Genomic DNA, 20,513 nt, shown 5'->3' with positions numbered 1-20,513 from the left:
TTAAACAAACAGATACCATTTTTTGGAGGTCTGCTGGATTTCAGAGGAGTGTTTAGGAACACTCTATAGTGGTCTGTAGGATCTAAGTCAGCTTTGATTGCTTACAGCAGAGAGACAACCACCAGTGCCTGATACTTCTAATCAGTTGAGCAGGGTTGTATGAGTGGAAGTGCTTTCTTTTCCTTTCTCTTCAGTGAAAAAAGTCCTTTACTGACAAGCAATATGTTCTTCTGCCTAATGAAACAGTGCACAAAATTCTGATTTCTTTTCTAGGAAGAAGTTTACGTAGTTTCCATGATTGTATATTGAAGCACTGCAATTTAATTCAACCTAATTGTATTTTTCATCTTAACTATAACTAGTGATCAGATAATTATTTTGTCCTTTAAAGAAAAACCTAGCTATTACGGATGCTCGATAGCCAGTTGCATTACTTAAATTAAATTTAAGATATAATAAAAGTATTTATTAATCATTTATCCAAATGAAAACAAGCGTTTAATGCTTCATTATGGTTTTACACACTGATGTTTAATGCATGTAGGTCACTTTTTTTTTCCTTTCTTTCTTTTTTTTTTTTCCAGAGCTAGTAAGTGCTTTTTGAAAATTAGGTACATCAGATGTCTCTAGACTAAATACAATCTCACAGGAATAGTCAGTCATTCCTTGGAAATAATTATTTCTTATTGAAAAATAACTGTTGTGGTGCGTTTAGTCTGTGCTATAATTTGCATGCAGCTGTGAACACGTGACACTTTGTTTCTCTGTTTTCTTGTTCTGCTCTTCTGGATCATGTTTATACAGACGTATTTACAAGAACCATCATGAAAATGTTGTCTTGTTTGCTCATAAGAGCTCAATAAAAAAAAAAAAAAAAATCTGTAAATTGTATTTCACTTTAAAAGAAATGTGTTGTCCATTTTGAGGTTTTTCCCTTTCTGTATTTTACTTAACCATACATGTAATGACATTGGGTTCTGTATTTTTTTTTCCTCCCATATTGACATAAATAGCTGCTAAATAGAGAAAAGGAAAGAAAAAGTTACCCCAAGTTCCATACAAGATTATTTCCCCTCCAGGCAGGGGCAGATGATCACAAGCAATAGCACTGTAAAAAGTTGCCCTTCCACATCTGAGATTTTGCAACTGATACCTGCCTGCTGTGATTTAGTGCAAATGGGAAGCAAAATGGGTTGGCTTAAATTATCTTTATTAGGTCTGTGTGCCCCTCATTGTGATTTGAGCTACCTCATTTTACGTCAGGTCCTTGTGGCCTAGAAGTGTTTGATGTGCACTTACAGCTTTTCAGCTGAGCATTGGTAACTCTGGGATAGAAATGGTCACGGCTAAGAAACACTGGCTTGGCTGCGTGTGGCTGCCTGTCTGTACTGTGTTTGCACATTGCTTGTAGGCATGCAACAGGACTGGGGATGAAGACAAGTGAGGCTTCCGTGGTGTTCTCCCAGGCACTGCCCGAGCTCAGCAGCTCGTTTGCAGCTTGACCACTGATCTCAGGTTTTCATATTTGTGCAGCTCTTGTTTTAGTGAGCTGAATGACTTGTGCTACTAAGGGCTGAAAGGGAGGTGCCAGGAATTGCAATAAGGAAGGCTGACTGATATTGTCCTTTATAGGATGCTGGGTTTAGTTATTTATTTATTAGAACTTTGCAAAACATTAGCTTTTGGGGTTGAAATGTTTGAAGCCGGGGAGCTGCCTCTAACTTAATTTCTTTTTCATTTTTTTTTCTACCAAATTTATTTAGCTATTTATAAGAATGCATGGAAAAGTAGCTATTTCTTATGTATTTTCTCTAAAAAATAACCTTTTTGTTTTGCAAATGCTCACGTCCCTCCCTTTGAAGCAGAAACTAGAAATTACATGGTAGTGCAGAAAGTGCTGGTGATATGCTCTGGGGGAAGAAGAGTGGCTTATGAGTCACATCTTTGCCTTTGTCAGCACTGTGAGAATCTCAGATCTAACCAAACTGTAAGCTTTTAAAGAAATCACAGTTCTCTCGTGCCGTCTTGAGCACATTAGAGCTGTATGGCTGCAATTGACAGCGTTTTCCTTCTTGCTGAGCAAATTTGCACATCTTCTAATGCTGCACGGATTGCACGTGTCCCATCACTAAGAACCGGCTAAAATACACCTGGGCAAGCTTCTCAGCAGGTGGTAATGAATGCCACTGGCCATTGTAACTGAGAGCAGAAAATCCTGCTTCTCTTATTCTCAATTATTTCTCCTCAAGCAGCTTCAGAAGAGAAACTGCTTGATTTGGAGACATGAAAACTCAGCCAGGGGGTAGAAGATTGATAAAATTGGGATAAGGGAGAGCAAGCTGTGCATGCTGGGCAGGGAGGATGGAAGCTGAGCAGAGGCTAGGCTGGAGGACAAACCAACTACCTGATACGACAGTGCCTGAGAGCCAGGAGTGGAGCCACGCTGTGGTCCCAGCCCCCAAATAACCCCATCAGTGAACAGGGAGACAGGCTCAGGGTGTGAGGGCCCTGTCTTTCCCTTATCCTTGCTCTGTCTTCCCCCAGGGAGGCTCTCCTCTGCCACTGTGGTCCCCCGTAGTGTTTTTGTGGGCAGCAGGTTAGGAACTAGGACTAAAAGGGCTAAATCTGGGCTGAAAGAAAGAAAGAGACTGTTGAAGGGGAGTGGAACATAATAAGACACAGGGTCACAAGAACTGATGAGCAGAGGGACTGAGAAACCGAATCCAGGAGGCAGTGGGAGTCCTGATGAAGAAGTGTGTGATGGGGTGGAAAAAAGAGCTGTGGGCAAGGGTACGAGTCAGTATGACTGTCTGTCAGGGAGTGGAGGAGGGACAAAGCATGGGGAGGCAGGGGCAGAGCATGGCACTGCCAGCCAGCACTGGAAATGACAGAGCAAGGAGAGGTGAAAAGCAGTAGGGAGTGGGGTTTTGAAGAGACCCAGACCCTGACGGTAGGACTGAAGAATGGCCGGGACTTGAATCAACATGGGCCAAAGGATGTAGCTTGAGGAATACAGGCAGAGGAGCTCTGGAAAGGCCTTTTCTGTAAAAATCTTGGAATAACCGTAAATACTTTTGGTTCCAGTAGAAGCTAGTTGGGAATATGCTGACCACCACCTATTGCTAGTCCCCAGAGGGAAGATTGCTTTGCCTGTGCTAACCATTGCTCATTTACTCCTTTACCACAAGAGCTGCACGGTACACATAAAGATTGCAACTCCTCTGCTAGCTCGTGTAGGTACCCATGTGCCACCCTCACACTGACAATTTCTGCTGTCTCAATTTGGCTTTACCAGAAGTGGGGTACGTAGTGTCCAAGTCAAAATATGCCACAAGTGAGCGTGTCTTTGCAAAGCTCCTTAGTCTGGCCCCTTGCAAGCATTATAATTGACTGTTACTTACCCGTGTGCTGACATCCTGTTTTTTTCCACAGGACCCCTGCCTCGTTACGTGCACAGGATGGACCTGCTCTGGGAATGAACCTGCTGCATGCGGTGGCGAAGGCAGTTCTCTGTAGTAGCCCTGCCTCGGTGACAGCAGAAGCTGGGACTCGCGCGGCGGGCAGGGGCTGTGCTGATGCTCTGCGCAGCTGCACGCTGCCCTGGGGAACGGGACTCTCTTCCTGGCTGTGATGCTAGGTAAGTTGCTTAATCCGGCCTTTTCTCCTGTCTTTGTGCATCTGGCTTTCTTGCGGGTGACTTGAGATCTTCGGATCTGATCTGGAAAAGTGCTGAGCACTGATAGCTGTGAGTGAGGCAGCGGGGGCTGAGGTTCAAAAATGCTATATAAAGCACCCTGTAATGCTAAGTACTGCAAAAAAATGAGGTCTGAGTTGTGCCAAGCTGGAGACAAAGTTGTCTTCGGAGTTGGGGAATCGTTTTGACCTTAAGGCTGTCTCTGCTCTGGTTAGGAAGTTAGGACTAACAGAGTTATTCTAAGTTAGGAGTGACGGAGTAACAGAGGGAGTAACCATTATGTTTGTTGAGTGCCCGGCTGCGCCGTTGAATTCACAAAGAAATTACTTGTTCCATCTTCCGAAAAAAGTTTGAATAGCATGCAGTAAATACGGAATCAGTCTGTACGGCAAATACCAAGAGGAAAACAGATCGCTGTTTTGATTCGCGGTACTTCTGTACACTGAGCAAAAAGCAGAGATGCTGTGGGAATTGGGTGACACGACTGCGGTGTGTACGATGCCACATAAGCAAACAAAGGCAAAGCTCAGGTTTCTCTGAAACATACTTCTGACATTTCCTCCTGTCAGTGCTTGCCTTTACAGACGGATTTTAGTCTGGATGTTCGTATCATGTAGTATGATTTGGGGTATAAGAAGCAGGGCATTTTTTGATGCTGTCAGCTCCGATAATGTGTGTGCACAAAACTGAAATGACAAGTAAATTCATCGTTCATCCCAGGCACATGCCTCTTGTGCCTGGTTATTGTATCAGGTACAAAGTACACAGTGTTTGTAATACCCACTATCAGAATGGCTTGAGGTCAGAATTTCAGCTGCATTTCTTCAGCCTCAGGATTTGTGTTTTCCCAGTGTGATGTCCATAGCCAGCTACAGTAGTGTTGTAATCACTAGATAGCAGTGAATTTTTGGCCAAGGCATGGTTAGGCTAAATATTGTTTTAACTTAGCTAACCTGAATGCAAAATATCTAACGTTAGATCACATTTTATGAATTAACCAAGAGCGTGTCTTTGGTGCCTGGAAACATAGTGAGCGTGCTTGCCAGATAAGCTGTTACTCTCTATTGCAGAAGAGGGAGACAGTAAAAGCCATGAAGCTTTAATAGTAGCTAAATATTATATTAAATACACAGAGTTAGAATGTGCATTCCCCTTCTAGCCTGCTCATGGGGGATCCACTGCATCTGGCTCTGTGGAAGGCTGCAGCGATGCTTCAGGCACAGAGCAGGATTTCCAAGTGCTGCTTTCTAAGAAAACCTGAGATATTTTTGTCTGATTGCTGCCCTGCAGTGCGAGCGTTTCTGTAAATCCCAGCGTTTAAACCATAAACAAAAAAAAAGGAGGGGGAGAGGTTGAAGCGATCCGCGTTTTATGAGCAGAAGCTGAAAATGAAATGATTTGCCTTACCTAGAGCATTGGGAATGATGTTGCAATTAGACTGATGCAACAGCGCCTATTACAAAACGCTCGCCCAGCGCACGGTGGCTGCTGGAGGAAGGCAGGGGGCTGGAGCAGCAGGGGAGCCGCGGGGCACTGCGCTGGCACGGCTACGCGGGGAGGATTATCGGCTAACGCGGAGAGAGGAATGCCAAGCAAAATAAAAACTGTACCGTTCCTGTGTGTGCCATGAAACGGGGTGGGAGGGGGGAGTTGCGTTATCAATGCGCCTACTTTATTTCAGTGACACGTCTCGGCCGGCATGGAAAATGTTCTCTGTTAGGTGGAAGAAATAATGGGGATGGAAGCTGATTTTGAGCTAATATATTTTGAAAGCTGCTAATAACAGTGGAATTTTATTCACAGCTCTTTATTTCTACAATAGAAAAGTAAAAATTCCTCTGGGTTAACTGAAACATCTGTTGAACAAATTGGTTCAGTTTCATGAGTCTGTTCCTAATTCTGAGAAGTAGATGGTGCCTTATAAAGCTGGTAGAGGCTGGGGTTTAGTGGCCGTATCCTTTCATTTTTTTATTATTATTAAAGTAGGTCATTTGAAGTGTTATGCTTTCATGAATATAGTAATACCCCAGTTAGTATTTCTAGTATTTCAAGTTTTACCATTGTTTTAATGAGTTTTCTTCACTTTTGTTTTTATTCAACATTACTAATACTCTTTACAAGACCATGGGTTTCTAGCTTTTTATCAAGTTCTTAGAAATGAAGTAATTGAGCTATTAAAAAAACACTAAATTTCTGATTATGTTTCCTTGTTTCTGTAGTTTTTTCTGCTCTGTTTTGCTTACAGAGAAAGTTTGCACGTTAACAGTATTTTAGTTGCTCCTGCTGCTGTTTTGTCATTTGTATTAATTTTTTGAATGTGACTTTACGGTTGTAGGAAGAAATGACAAATCAGTTTATGACCTCATGTGATAGAAGTGAGAGCATCTTAAGTGTCAAAGAGCCGACATCCTATGAATTAATAAAAGAGGAAAAAGGGAACATTTTAATACAGTTTCTAAGATTCTGTTCATATGCATCAGAAATGCATTAATTTAATCTCATGCACATGCACACATCTTAAAGTAGTTTATATTTCTCAGGTATGTTTCCTACCAATGTAATCATTGAAAGGAAATCACAAGTATAATGTTAGTATGCAAACAAAATTAAATTGTTTATGCTTTACTGTTAAATATAAAAAATCAGTGCAAGTTCTTTTTGGGTAGTAATGCTTTGACCCATTTTTTGTTCAGGATATAAAGGGAAAAGCTGAACTTAGAATTTAGACAATGAATATACATTTTCTTTGTGGTGCATACATGACATAGAAAATACAAGACTGGCATTAAACACATTCAATGTGATTGTAAGCTGTTATAGTGAGCTGCATGGTCTGGGTGCTTGACTGTTCAGAGTAGCTCAGTGTATAGGTAATAAAGAATGTGAACTGAAACTGCTAGTACTTTCTAATTTTACTTGAATGGATAATTTCTTTTTTATTATTATTATGCCTATTTTTTAAGATTTAATATATGTTAAATATGTGGTAATTTGGTTGCCATCTCTAAAGTAGAAGGTAATGCAAGTATAAATAAGAGGTACAGAAGTCTGCCATACCATTAATGTTGTGTTGTGCTTTGTTTTTTTCTTCTTTTTCATGAGAGATTGCTAAATTGAGAAGGAATGGAGAAGTATAGCTGAGTTTTGTGAAGGTGCATTTGAGTATTGGCAGTGCAAGGAACTGCCCTACTGATAAGATGTTCCAAACTCCCCTCATGTTAGCTTTGTCCTTGGTGCAGCTTGCTGTAGTTTCAGATGACATGCATGAAATGAAGCGAGGGGGAAGTTTTGTGGCTGAAGTCCTGTGCCAAGTCTTTCTGAAGTTGTTTGCAGCAGCTGTGCTGTAGCTAAAGAAAGTCTTTCTTTGCCTCCATCATAACATCTGCATAATCTTTAACAGCAGAATTGTTCCACTATGATGTATCGTTTAGCTAATCTGGGCTGCTTTCATGAAGTCTCTTTTTTTTTTCTTCTTCTTTTTTTCCGTATTAGAAATGCTCACAGTATTTTGGGGGATAAGATTGTGAAGCTCTGGACATGAGTTCTTCGATGTAGAAACAGTAGGTTCCAGTAAAAAAAAAAAAAAAAAAGTAAGAAAGTTTAAAAAAAAATTATTTGAGGCATTGAGTTTGAGTCTTTAGCTCAGTGAAGCTCTTACGGTAATTGGGGACCTTAGACTGCACCCTGAGAACTGGATTTGTCTATGTCCTCCCTTGTTTGGAGGGTAGAGGCTCAACACAGGGCCAGTTCCTGTGAGGATGTCACTGCTGTGGTGTCATTGCAGCTAACCTTGGTCTAATGGCTTCCCAAAGAGTGGTTTGCAGCCTTCCAGCTGAGGTATTGCCCCATCTCCCTCATGCCAGTGCTGCTGCCGCCGCAGCTCGTGAGTGAGTTGGCTCAGGGACCTGAAATAGCGGTCAGCTAACCACATGTTTGGTTGGGTTAGAAGGCTGGCTCTTCAGCTCTTTGAACTTGCTAACCGTGGGGCTGGACCAGTGTCTGTGCTGAAGATGGCTTGGGAGAAGGGGCGGTGGGACCAGCCTTTTGGTGGCAAATGGGCTTGTGGGCCCCTTCGAAGCCATGCCTGCAACTGAGTCAGGAAGAAGGCGACCGAGAGAAGTGTTTTCAAAGAAGTGCACGAGTTAAACCTTTCACCATGTTTACTTTGAAAGTTAAGTAAAGAGAATTTATTACATCAGGTGTAATAGAATTTGAAGTTTTAGCTTCAGTGTTTCTTTTGGTTGGAGTTTTTTTTGCATAAGAACTTCTCAATTGAACCTTTATTTAATCTTCTTCCAGTCTGAGATGTAGAGGTCTGCAATAGTTCACTCTCTGTTAGCACTGCAAAACTTCAGTTACAGGATTGGATCCACTGGTCAGATGTAACGGGCTGTGATCTTGGACAGCAAAGCATTTAAAGGTAATAGAAATGCTGGCTCTTCTCTGTATTAAGGGTTTTGGTGATCTACACTGTAAATACATTTATAGAAGATGCTGGAATCTCAAGCTTTATGTCAGGAAATAAACCTGAAGCAATATATTGTAAATTAAATTCCCCTCCGTAACCTCTCTCCCCCCCCCCCCTTTTTTTTGTAAGTAAAGATTATCATCACAGTTTATCATCAGGAATTTATCAATATGCATCTGATTTTTAATTGATCTCTCTATAGATGCCTTCCCACTATAATCTGTTAGGAAAATACTTGTCAATGGAAAAGCAGAATGCTGATTTATCTAACTGCATTCATTGCAGAAGTTTGGTTTGTGAGATCCATTTAAATAACTGGAGTAAAAGGAAAGACATAGGAAACATCCTGTTGCTTATTAGGGTTATTAAATGGTGTTTTCAAAATTATCTTCGGGTGAAATAATGATTTTTTTTATGATTATTTATTCTGTAAGGACTGTGTTATTCCACATGCTCGGTGTTTATAAAACTGAACATATCCTTGCCACAATTAAGAATTAATACTGTACCATTCAGAATAACAAAGCTGCTATTACAAATTACTTGAGATATTCCACATTGAGTGGAAAAAGGTAGGTCTGCCAGTGGGTGTAAATCAGAGCGCAGGCTGCGTGCTTGGTGGAAGGCAAAGTGCCTGAGAGGGACTGTGACCACGTCACCGGGAACTGAGCATGCCCTGGGTGACAGCTGGGCGTTTCGGGCTCACACGTGGACAGCATATGTGCTTCCTGACGCCCAAGGAATATGCTTAGGTCCTAGAAATAGAGATGCTTGACAGCAGCAGTCCAATATATGCATTTTAATCTACCCATTTAAAAATAGGAAACTAAGATCTTAAGACCGGTCTTCAAAAGTGCACACATTTGCTACATTCTGGTTCCAGAAACGTTACCATTAGCTAAGTAATAGTAGTGGAGTACTCGTTTCAAAAACAGGAAGTGCCCACATTATATAAATTGCATAGTTTCAGCTGTCATAAATGTGGTTTCAATGCAGTTGCCGGAGTAAAGCCCAAAGTAGTTATAACCAGCTTACTTCCTCTTCCAGTCAAAGTGCAAATAGCCATATAATTAACAGTCTGTGGCTCATTTTCTCTAGCTGGGTGAAGTATTCTATTTCACATGTTCAGTCCCTGTATAAACAGAGGGAACTCGACTTGCTTAAGAACATTTTTAAAACCCAAATATTCTCGGCCATAACCAGGCCTGCAGATTCGCAAAGCGGGAACTTCGATCGCCCCTCGAGCTTGGCAGCAGCGCCAAGACCTGCGAGTGTGCCTGGCGTGCGTCCAGGCTCTATGTGGAAGGGAGCACCCTGCCAAGTTGGCTCCTCGCCACGCTAAACTGCATGGGGCAGCAAAACCTGCTGCAGAGCTGGTAGACAGTTTCTCTCTTCAGGGACTTCCCTTCTTACATTCCATTACAAATTGGCTTTATTCAAAGTCTTTTATCATTAGTTTTTTGAGGACTGATTGCTCAGCTTTTTTGGACGGCTTTTTTTTTTTTTCTGAGTTAATTCGCCCATCCTGTCTTTGACTCTGCTCATGCACTGGGTACGGCAGAAAAGCACAGCAAGTAGAGAGGGTAAGAAAGAGTTCCTCTTCTGCTGCTGTACACTCACAGGTCATTTCAAATATGTTTTAGGCTGTTTGGGGCCTTTGAGGAGAGCTCTAACTTCTCATCCAGAAAGGGCCTGTCATCACTTCTATGCCTCTGCTGATATCAGGCACTTGAGCAGCAAATACCTCCTGAATTTTCCCTGCTTACTCTGCTCACTGGAAAAACCGACGAGGAGCCTGTCCAGGGACAGGCAGCTCTCTCTAGGAGAGCTTCTTTGAGGAAGCTCTGCTTGGTTGCTGAGGGTGAGGTTCCCACCACATACAAGGATCACCAGTGGACATTTCTTGTTCTGACAGTCTTGGAGAGGCCTTTCTTCACGTGAGAGGTGGCACTACATTTTGCATAGCCCTGTAAGAAACCCTCAGGCAGAGCTCAACAAGCATTACTCTGTCCTAAACATAATATGATGGCAAAGAAATTTCCTAGCTTTCCTTTTCCTTCCCTTTCCTAGCTTTCCTCTTCAACTATCAGATAAATAGTGGAGAGTGCTCACTCAAGGCCTTGTGAAGTATCATACATTTATAGTGACCATCTTTGACTTTATTTAAGGACTGTTTCATACAGCACTACCCAAGGTTTTCCATTCTTCGGGAGAGGATGGCTAACCCGTTTTGTTGTCGCTGGAACAACCAGAAGAGATGCATCGATGGAAGAGAGCCTTGATTTATCTCTCTGAATGGAATTTTAAAAGCAAAAGAAGTCTTAACAGCCTGTGCATAAAAAAGCAGGTTACATCTAACAATTATGAAGGAAACAGAAATCAGGACAGAGTTCTGCTTGAAGCTTCCCAGAATTTTTGGCTGTAATTTCATGGGGGAGACAAGGGAAGACCAAGGGAAGTGAGAACTGCATTGTGTCCTGTGGAAAAAAATAATGCAGTTGTTTGATATATTGAGGTGTTTCTTTCATTCTAAATACAGTTTGGAAACTTTTAGACACAGTAAGGGTTATAACATATTTAATTGTGTAAAGGACTCCTTCCTATTCTTGTCTTCCAATATTTTAAGAGAACATACAGCTCCTCTCTGAAGGGGAGTGGTTGCACAGCTTAAACTTGAGCTTCTCCATACTCAGTATCTTTGTGTAGGTAATAATTTATTATAACATTAATATAACATTATCATCATTCATTCAGAAGAGCCTTATCTTAGGCACTTGCAAGAGTTACTCATGTTTCTTTGCTTAGCATGACATGGCTGTAGTTCCTCCATGGCTCAGTTCCCAACCCAAGCCCAGGTGATGAAATGTGCTCACATTGTGCTGTGTCTTAGCATTGAATTAAGGGATTGGAATGGGTTGTGTTGTAAAAGAAGACAGTAGGGCTGGTCAGTTCGATTAAATGAATGGGTTGCTCTTATTTTGTAGAGTAGTAGGGTCCAAATGGTGGTCTGTGGGCCAACACCAGCCTGCAGGGAGTTTGCATCTCTGCTTTTTGCCAAAGAAGATAGTGAGCAGCTCTGAAGGAGCAGGTGCTGCCCAGCAGCTGGACATTATTCAGAGCTTGCCACAGTCCAGGTTAGAGGGCTGCCACCAGGGGAATGGAGAAGGTGGAGTGGAAGGAGCCCAGTAGAAGATCTTCCCTCCTCTTGTGGCTCAGTCTCATTTCATTGATGACATCTTGGCAGCATTTCTAGGACAGGAGCTTGTGGCATGTACAGGTTGGTCAGGTTGGTGACTGCTGTGAGGGCTTGGAGGAGAGGTCGGTGAGAATTAGGTGGTGGGAGGATCTATATCCAACCACCAAAATATATTTGCAAAGCCCTTGTGAAAAGTGACCTCTTTTAATAAAAAACCACATCCTTCAACACTGTTCATTAAAAACACTATCATGGTATATAAAAAGTCTCTCATTTGCACATGAAGTAATTCAGTTTCAAACTTCTAATTGCCATTTGAGAAGTCAAATAGTACTTTCTGAGGAGACTTTGATACTATGGTTTTATATTGGCTTTTAGGAGTATTTCAAAATTGATTTCAGACAGTAACTATTAAATCTGAAAAGATCATAAGAAGCTGGAAAGCTCTGTATATATATATGTATGTGAAATAATAATAATAAAAATATATTATTACATATGTGCTCTTAATTGGTATGCTGTCATAGCCTATAAAGATTTTATTATTCTGAGATAATACGCATAGTCATTACACGAGAGCACTGAGTACTTATTTAATATAAGCAGGTCATCCCAAACAAGGTCCTCTCTAACAATTATCTCCATGCTTGGTTGTATAATTTGATTATTGTAAGATTAAATACTAAATGAAGATTTCAGATTTTATATTATTTATATTTTCTTTAAATTCTTCATTTTTCATATTGACTGTTTTAAGAATTTTCACACTTAGGGAACCTTTAGGGTCTTACAGTAATGAAGATGATTCAATTAAAAATGAAATAATAGGAAAGTCATGTACAAAGAAGACACTAGTTTTGCTATGTTTATCTCTTTCAGCTGACGGTAGAAGAACCTTTAAGTTACTGCTGTGTATGTCTATTTAAATAATCTATATTGCTTAATTCAAAAACAGACAAACAGAGAACCATATGCACTGCTTTAGAGAGTTTTTGCAATTCCTCTAGCCTCTAGTATTTTTTGCAGAATTGTTCTTTAATTAACTTGAATAGAAGCACCGATTCTCCTGCATTGCAGTTCCCCCTTGCTGGTGCTCTGTGGACCCACATGAAATCCACGTACTTGTAAATCCCATTGAGCCTCATCAGGCTCCTGTATGGTTTCTGGCATGAAAGATATGTTTCCTGGGGATAGGCTGTTTCTCCTTGACAGGAATGGGGCCCACGCAGGTCAGCTAACCAAATTGCTAAGATCAGCTCCAAATTTCCCCAGTAATACAAAGAGTAGTATAAACTCATGCTCTCTTGCTGCAAACTTTCTTATTTTAATTGTGGAAATGATGTGCAAACTTAGATGAAATGGCAAATGGCTACACAGCATTTCCATGCTACTGGATCATCTTCGGGTCCAACTCAGATTTCTTGTCTTACCAGCTTCTCTCCTTCACTCTTGTCTTCTGTTGCAGTTGTTTGAGCTCTGCTCCTGATCAGACTTTTCTGCCAGGGTGAAAAATCGCCCTTTGTTCAGACATGTATGTACCTTTGGGTACCTTCAGCGTTCACGTTTCTATTCTTAGTAATTAGTTCTGTCATCTGGCTTTCTTTGTACCAGGGTTTTCCCACTGTTCTTTGCCCATTCTGCTGATAAGTTGAGTGGATTTCCTCTAAACATCAGCTATCTTGCTGTTCTCAGATTCTTGCTCCTGGATGAAAGACTATTTGCTTGTTCCTAGCCTGGGTCATAGGTGACACCAACCCTGTTAGCATATGACTGAGTGCTATATGTGTACGTGTGCACATTTTATTTATTCTTTCATATTTAGGTATATAATATATAAAATAAATCACATATATTTTGTATAGTATCTAATAGATTATATCTAATGTAATCTAGTGTTGATTATTTTATAATTTCTTATTTTTATATAAAATAACATCTGCCAGCATTTTTCCAGTTGGGTATCTGTTTCATTGCCTAAAAATGCTGATTTTTATTGTACTTTTTTTTTTTGGGGGGGGGGGGGGGAGTGTCTAGGAGAAATACAACAATCCCAGTAGGCTTTTCTGTGTCCTGTTGAACAGAGAAACATTGTCAGCTGTTGACTGAGAATACTCAGCTTATGAAAATAGTATATAACTTGATGGATAACTGGATTTTACAGTGAAGAGATGTCCCTCTTGAAAGGATGTGTAACTACTTGGGTTCAGATCTTGTGTATTTTTACTCTGGTGAGACTCCTACCTAGCAATATTCTTGTATATTTGTTACTGCAATGTTTTAGTTCTTCTCTTCAGTAATTAAGTGGTGTTCTCAGGGCTTCTCACAACTTTTGGTCATGAGAGCTTTACTTTTTTCTTTCAATTCTCTTTTCTGTTTTAGATAGAGTTCTTTCATCTTCCTACAGTAAGAAAAATTACAGAGTTCGGTAGAAGTAGTAAAACTTTAAAATTCTGTTTATGCAAAATTTTAAATTAATATTCTGTCATTCTTGTTAATAAGGGACAAAAAAATGTCAGAAAAAAAAAATCAGCAAATTTTTAAGGACATGGAGATTTCTTCAAGTATTAAGTACACAAATAGATCAAAGGTCTACCGTGTCTAGAAGTTTGTTAAAGTTTTTAGACAGCAATGATGATTGTTGAGAATCGAACAACTTCTTTTCTGAGTGTATTTGCAGAACAGAGCCATGTAAGAATCTCCAAGTGCAGACACTGATTTAGAAGCACATACTTTGTGCGTTTTGCTTTTGATTCTATGTGTATGTCCAGACATGGTCATTTCTGAATTCAGTAGATTGTGGGTAACAAAGCACAAAAGCAGTAAAATTAGCTGACAGATGCCAGCATATCAGCCTTGCTTTAGGAGTTGCTAAGCAAAATCCTGTGGTCTTTGCTATACAAGAGGTAAGATAGACCATTTTGGCCTTACATTCTATTTTGGTTTATTTATAGGGGTAATTTTTATTCTTTTGTTTGGTTGGTTTGGGTTTGTTTTATTTTAAGTAAATGATTGTGATTTCATAACAATTTGAACTTTGAATGTGAACATATTTTAGCTTATGGACTGAAATGGACTTAGAAATGATCTAATGTTATTAATTTGATTATTCACTGTTATATATTACTTAATTGATATTTTCAGTGGCAAGGGCTTGCTCTTGTTCTCTGTTACATTTACGAAGGGTTTAGCATGTAAGAGTTAAACACGAGACTGCTATGCAACTATTCATGAGTGTTGACTTGACCTTGGAGATAGAACGCACTTGCATAAATACTCAATTACAAGAAAAAATTAAAGGATCACAAATCTACCACAATTCATAGACTACAGTAAAATAAATGTCCTTGAAAATGTCTCTTTACATTTATCTCCTACTAGAATACATATGCAGTCTGTTTGCCTGTTTTCCTTTGAAAACTGTCTAGAAAAATCCACCATAGGTGCATTTAAATATTGTGATGCTTCTTTTAGGCAATAAAAGGCTGGTTAGTATAAGCAGCTGTCTGGTTTTGGCCATCTAAATTAGCTTTCTGTGAAATTATAATAAGGTCAAATATTTATTTTTAGCCTCATTTCCTATGGAAACAAGGCTCGTAAGGTCATACCATGCACTTGTATACATGCACACATGTTGGTCCTTCATCTTCTGTCAGTAGCTTTTGAACCTATTGGTGATTTTGGTCACATCTTTCAAAGTGTAGAGGTCTCAAAATGCAGAACCCACAGGCTCTGTGAAAACAGGTAGCTGAATATAGGTGGGAGCACCTAAAGGTGTCCTGACAGAGGGAAGTAGCATGAAATACTCTTGTTAGTGGCCTATGAATCCTAGGAATGGGTAAATACATTCTTTTTATAAATGTCCCAGCTGTGGAAAAAGTTTTTTTCAAAGCTTTCACTGTTCCAGACACCAAAGTCAACCAACGAAGAGCTGTAAATCTGTGGGAGATGAGGTTTCATTAATTCTGTTGCTCATGGGACTACTTATGTAAATATTTTAATAGTGATAATATCGCCAACATAAATATCTTCATGCAATCTATTTTTGCATATTCAATTTTTATGTTAAATAGATGGGAATCCTCTTGTGAAAATCTTAATTTTCAAAGACAGATTTTGTTTTCACTGTGAATATTAGTTGAAATGTCCACAGAGCTTCTTCTCCCCATTAGGACAAACTGAGCAGTTGCTTTGCCCTCCTTTTAAAACTACAGGTACAATAAATGCTTTCCGGCGATGTTTTGCATGTGGTTCCGAATTGCAAATAGCCAGAAATGCCGGAGTGTTTTACGGGGAAAATTCAGTACAGTTGCTGTGCTCCAAGGGAGTTCACGGGGAAGAACAATATCTATACAGTACGCTTACTGAATATGGAAATAATAATAATAATTATTAAGCTAACCAACAAGAGGTGTATTCTTAATAAAACGTGTGGGTTGTTTTTTCTTCAGTGTAATCATATGACTGTATAATACAAAAATTGCTTTGAGAGTGGGTCAAAGATTACACATAGTAAAGACTCCTGTGATTGGTTATGAACAAGTGAAAATACTGTAAACTTTTGACCCGGCAGCAGCAAATGGAACTGTGTAAAGCACCTACAGATGGCAGGATTTAACATATAGTCGGTCTCTCGCCCTTTCACAGCAATTACGCTCATATTACACCGGGCACAGAGGGGAAGTCGCTTTGTAACTGTAACACAGTGCGTCTTTGAAAGTTTTGCATATGCAGTTGCATGTTTCATTTTGGTACAGCCATCAATTAGCTTAGCAAAAAGAATTCAACTTTTGTCGTTCTTGTTTGGCTTAATTTCCTGACTACCGTGCCAAGTTGGTTTTGAACAAAAAAATCATTTGACCGTTCTGAATAATTTTGATAATTCAGACTGCAGGGTATTTATTGCTAAGCCTTAAAGACGTGGTGAAAGTTTTATGTCATTCTGCTGCTGACTTGGGGATGAAGGGATAAGGAAGTGCGACTTCAGAGAGAGATCTGGGAAACAGCACTACCAATAAGCTCATTCAGTTCTCCTGTTGTTCTCAATGCAGGCATTTTCTCATTTGAGTTTTGAGTTTACAAAACTTAAACAGCAAGAAGACCAATGGATAAACTGTGTTTATTCATCTGACAAAAAAATAAGGCATTTAGACCATTTGGCAGGTTTGGGTTTCTTTTGTGCCCATGAAATCACAGATTAGATAAAGTGAAAAGAGTCTTGTGGATTAGAGACTAACAATTGCCATTTTCCTGTGAACTTTGTCAGTTAACAAAATCAGAAGTCCGGTTGCATTTTTGGCACAGAGAACTGGTTATGAAGTCATCCAAGCATATTTCGTGTAACCCAGTGCCTTTCAGGGAACTGATCAAAGCTGGGGGTTGTTTGCCTGTCTGTGTGCAGACTTCTCCCGTGTTTGGTTTTATTTGTCACACTTCAACACATCGGCAGTCAGAAAAAAAAGTCCAACTTGTAGAAGGCACGCTTCTATATTTGTGATGCAGCCACTGTCTTCCTTTCCGTCTCTTCGTTTTGCCTCCTGGCCTGTAATCCGATGCGTGTGCCAGATGTGGGGAGGTGGAGCGGGAGCACTCCAAGCTTTTAGACCATTTCATGGAGGGGGTTATTTTATTATAACTGTGGTTCACAAAAAATTTGCCTTTGGTTTTCCAGGATGACTTTTACGGAGAGTGGAAATTGCAAGCATATGGTAATAAGATAAATAAGGTAATGAAATATGCTTTTTGGAGGAAGGAAGAAATTTCAAATACAGATAAAATAGAGGTGTTTCTTTTTCTTCTTCATTTTTATTTTTTTTTCTTCATGTTGAAGCTTGCACTGTACATTGACTGCTGGATTTAATTCCATTTCTTTTTGGAGACAAATGTATTCACTTCAGCCATGCCTGTACCTGCAGCAAAGAGCTGCTGATGAAAGCTTTAAGGCACTTAAATGGCTCAGTGACTGCTACCACATGAGTTTGATTGATTTGGTCACACAAGATTCTGAAACTTTCTAGTTTGTTAAAATACAGTGTAACGAATCCTACTCTTCTCAAATGCCAAGCAGCATACCTTATTGTACACTAATTTTTCTACAGATTTTTAATAACCCTTCCAAACCTCTCCCTCCCTTCCCCCCCCAAAAAAAAACAAAAAACTTGGGCATTTAAAAATCCCACCCGTATATTTTCCTCTTATGCCAATGGGCAGATATCCAGGTTTGAGCCACACTCAAAATTTGCCTGGAGCCATTGAAGCAGCAACCTCTCGGAGGAGGCTGGAGCACATCAGTGCTGCCCCGTGCTTCCTGCACAGCCTGGGGTCTGTTGGGAGTTACCCACCAGACCTCAACGAAAAGTTCAATGAGTAATCTTGATCTTAAAGGTAGTAGTGTAATTCGTAATTCTTCGGTGTGTGTCTCTGTTGCGTTAATGACTTGGATGAATTTGTTGTTTGCATGGAAGCTATTCCACCCGAAAACAGGGGCTATTATTGCCAGATTTCTACCTAATAAATGCCATTTTCAGGTAGGTATTCTGGATTTGTTCTGCTTTGGAGATGCAAAACCGAAATCTAACTTGATAGGGAAAAATGTTCTTAATGTATGGAGTAGAAAGGAAAATTAATTAAGAAGATGGGTTTCATACTTGAGAAAGGAAGCTGTTTTATCTAGTTATGTTCTTTCATCTTCTTTTTGAAGCACAAGAAGGTATTGAAACATTATTACTGAAATTGTACTATTGAAATATTGTGGGATTATTTCCATAGTTTCACTGATTAAAACAGAAATCTAAATGAAGGACACTTACACAACTATTTTGTAAATAATAGACTAACCAGTTTTATATTGCAGTAACTGAAACATCTCCAACAATTACATCTACTTAATAAATATGCTGTGTGCTTCTATAAAATGTAAAACATGTTAGCACATTGACCAATCCAAGGGATATATTAAACCTTTAACAAGTGCCTTTAACACGCTTTATAGTGCCAGCTTTTTTTTTTTTTTTTTTAATTTTGATCATTATTTCCACAGTATAACAGAGGTGCTTACATTTCTTAATCATTGATGGAAATAAAATAGTTAAAATGACTCTTCCAGTATCACTCAAGTCTGAGTACGAAGGTTTCCATTATAAGTTGAACAAAAAGTTCTTATGTACACTTTGGTAAGCAGGTGAAACTCCTGTGTACCTGTATTAGTAAGCATAGTTTCCTTTCAATGTTATCTAAATATCTAATTTAGTTTTCCTTTATACTCACTCTGAAAAAACAACCGTCAAAAGCTATCATTTCTTAGACTGCATCTTGCATACAGATAGCATAAAGCATGATGTGCTTTCCTCCTTTTCTCCTCCCAAAAGATAAATTTCCCAACCTGGTGGAATATTTCCCTTATTGTCCTGTACTGAAGCATAGCTTACCTGCATCAGTACTTACCTGGTCTAATTCAGATTTTAAAGTCGTGCTGCAAAAGAGCACTATCACTGCTGTATCAGTAATATTTAGGTCACCACAAGTGAATTATTCTCACAAGGATATTCTGGATATTGAAATGGTTTTAAACTGTCATTTAACCATTGAAAAATCTTTACAAATAAATTAGCACATAGATGCTATTTGTGTGCTGCACACCAAGCTAAGCGCTGGCTGAATAACTTCAGGATAATAGTAGTAATTTGCCCATTTAAATCTAGCTAAAAGAACTTTTGTTCCTGATAGATTTAATTTATTAGTGGAATAGTAAGTAGAAAAAGTGCAGATTTAGATCTTTTTTTTTTTTTTTTTTTCACATAAAGCACCAAAAATAAGGTGAGATACTTATTAAAAGGAAGAAACTGCTGAATTTGGCTCCCTTCATTTTTAAACCAGGTAGGAACACAGAAAATGTTGAGTCATGAAGGTGTGGGATCTGATATTTTCTCTTCAACCAACTGCTCACATAAGCTGGAGAGGTCACCACCTTTGGGCAACGTACATGATACAACAAACATCTCAAAAATGAAAAAAATGATGATTTGACACTTACTTTCCATGTAAGTGGGAGTTAGCTGGATGCTAATTTAGCAGAAGAGGGGGAAATTGGAGTGTGATTCTTGGGGTCCGTGTTAGCTCAGGTGACAGTTTTGACCTCGTGACAGTCAATCCCGAGGCACAGCAAGAGTAATATTAGTGCGCAGATTAGTGAAAGCTGATTGGCGAAAGCAGTGCCCATGTTTGCAGACGTGACCACTTAAAGCTAATAAGATTATAATAATTTACATAGTATCTACTTAAGCACAGGTGGTGAAAGTAGTAGCAAGGAAAAAAAAAAAGGTAAGGAGCTTAAATGCAGAGAAGGTATGGAGGGAATTGTGGTGAAACATGCTGCGTGTGGTAGTGGTAATTGCCTGGCACGTTCGCACAGGGGCTTGTTTGTGTTCATCTCTGTCCTTGATGCTGATATTCCTGCTTACACTTCACTTGTATGGCAATCAAAGTCCCAATTCCACTGAGAAGCATTACTTACCTCTTCATTACATTCAACTGTTTTTGCAGCCGGGAGTAAATATCAAGGCTTTTGACAGCTTCGTGTAAAACCTATGCAGGATTTTTTTGATGACATACACACGTTTCATTTTACTGTCTGGAGGACTCCATTTGCACAGAGGAATATATATATCATTCGGTCTCCAGAACAATTTTATGTTTTGAAAGCTTAAAAAATTCTCTAAAACAGCATCAGATTGCTTTGTTGTGGATGAGTTGATTGGAAAATAGCACGTACCTCCCTGCCTACTTTGCATTTGTTACCTAAATGGAGTAAGTTTAGCTTGGAGAGGCTTGGAGAAAAGAGAGGGATTTAAAATGATTCTTAATTAATCCCAGGAAAATTCTGGCAAATCTCATCTTTTCTTAATGCATGGTGTATATATCTTTTAGCTTCATTTCATTCTGATAGCACAGACAAATGAATAATAATAATAATAAAAATTCATTTCACAATGATACTTTGGTTTGTCAATAGCCAGACATTGGGTTTACCTCATTTTAGCACATGCAGAATAAGGAGTGTGTGTGGTTTGTGATTTTTTTTTCTTTTTTTTTTTTTTCCTTTTTTATTTTCTTTTCTGTTTAAAAACTTGTTTTCTGTTAAGGAAGCATTCCAATGTCAT

The 20,513-nt window shown here is 39.4% G+C and overlaps 1 protein-coding gene across 1 annotated transcript in view; it reads left to right on the top strand.

Annotated features, from left to right (window-relative positions):
• The window catches only part of NCOA2 (nuclear receptor coactivator 2), a 198,722-nt gene that overhangs the window by 68,757 nt on the left and 109,452 nt on the right, over positions 1–20,513 (top strand). Inside the window, 1 exon segment of the mRNA XM_050708727.1 lies at positions 3,433–3,637. The gene's annotated coding sequence lies outside the window, so the exon portion shown is untranslated.

The sequence above is a fragment of the Cygnus atratus genome, chromosome 2 (genome assembly GCF_013377495.2).
Source record: "Cygnus atratus isolate AKBS03 ecotype Queensland, Australia chromosome 2, CAtr_DNAZoo_HiC_assembly, whole genome shotgun sequence".
In the NCBI taxonomy this organism is placed as follows: domain Eukaryota; kingdom Metazoa; phylum Chordata; class Aves; order Anseriformes; family Anatidae; genus Cygnus; species Cygnus atratus.
This window is presented reverse-complemented; position numbering and strand designations above follow the sequence as displayed.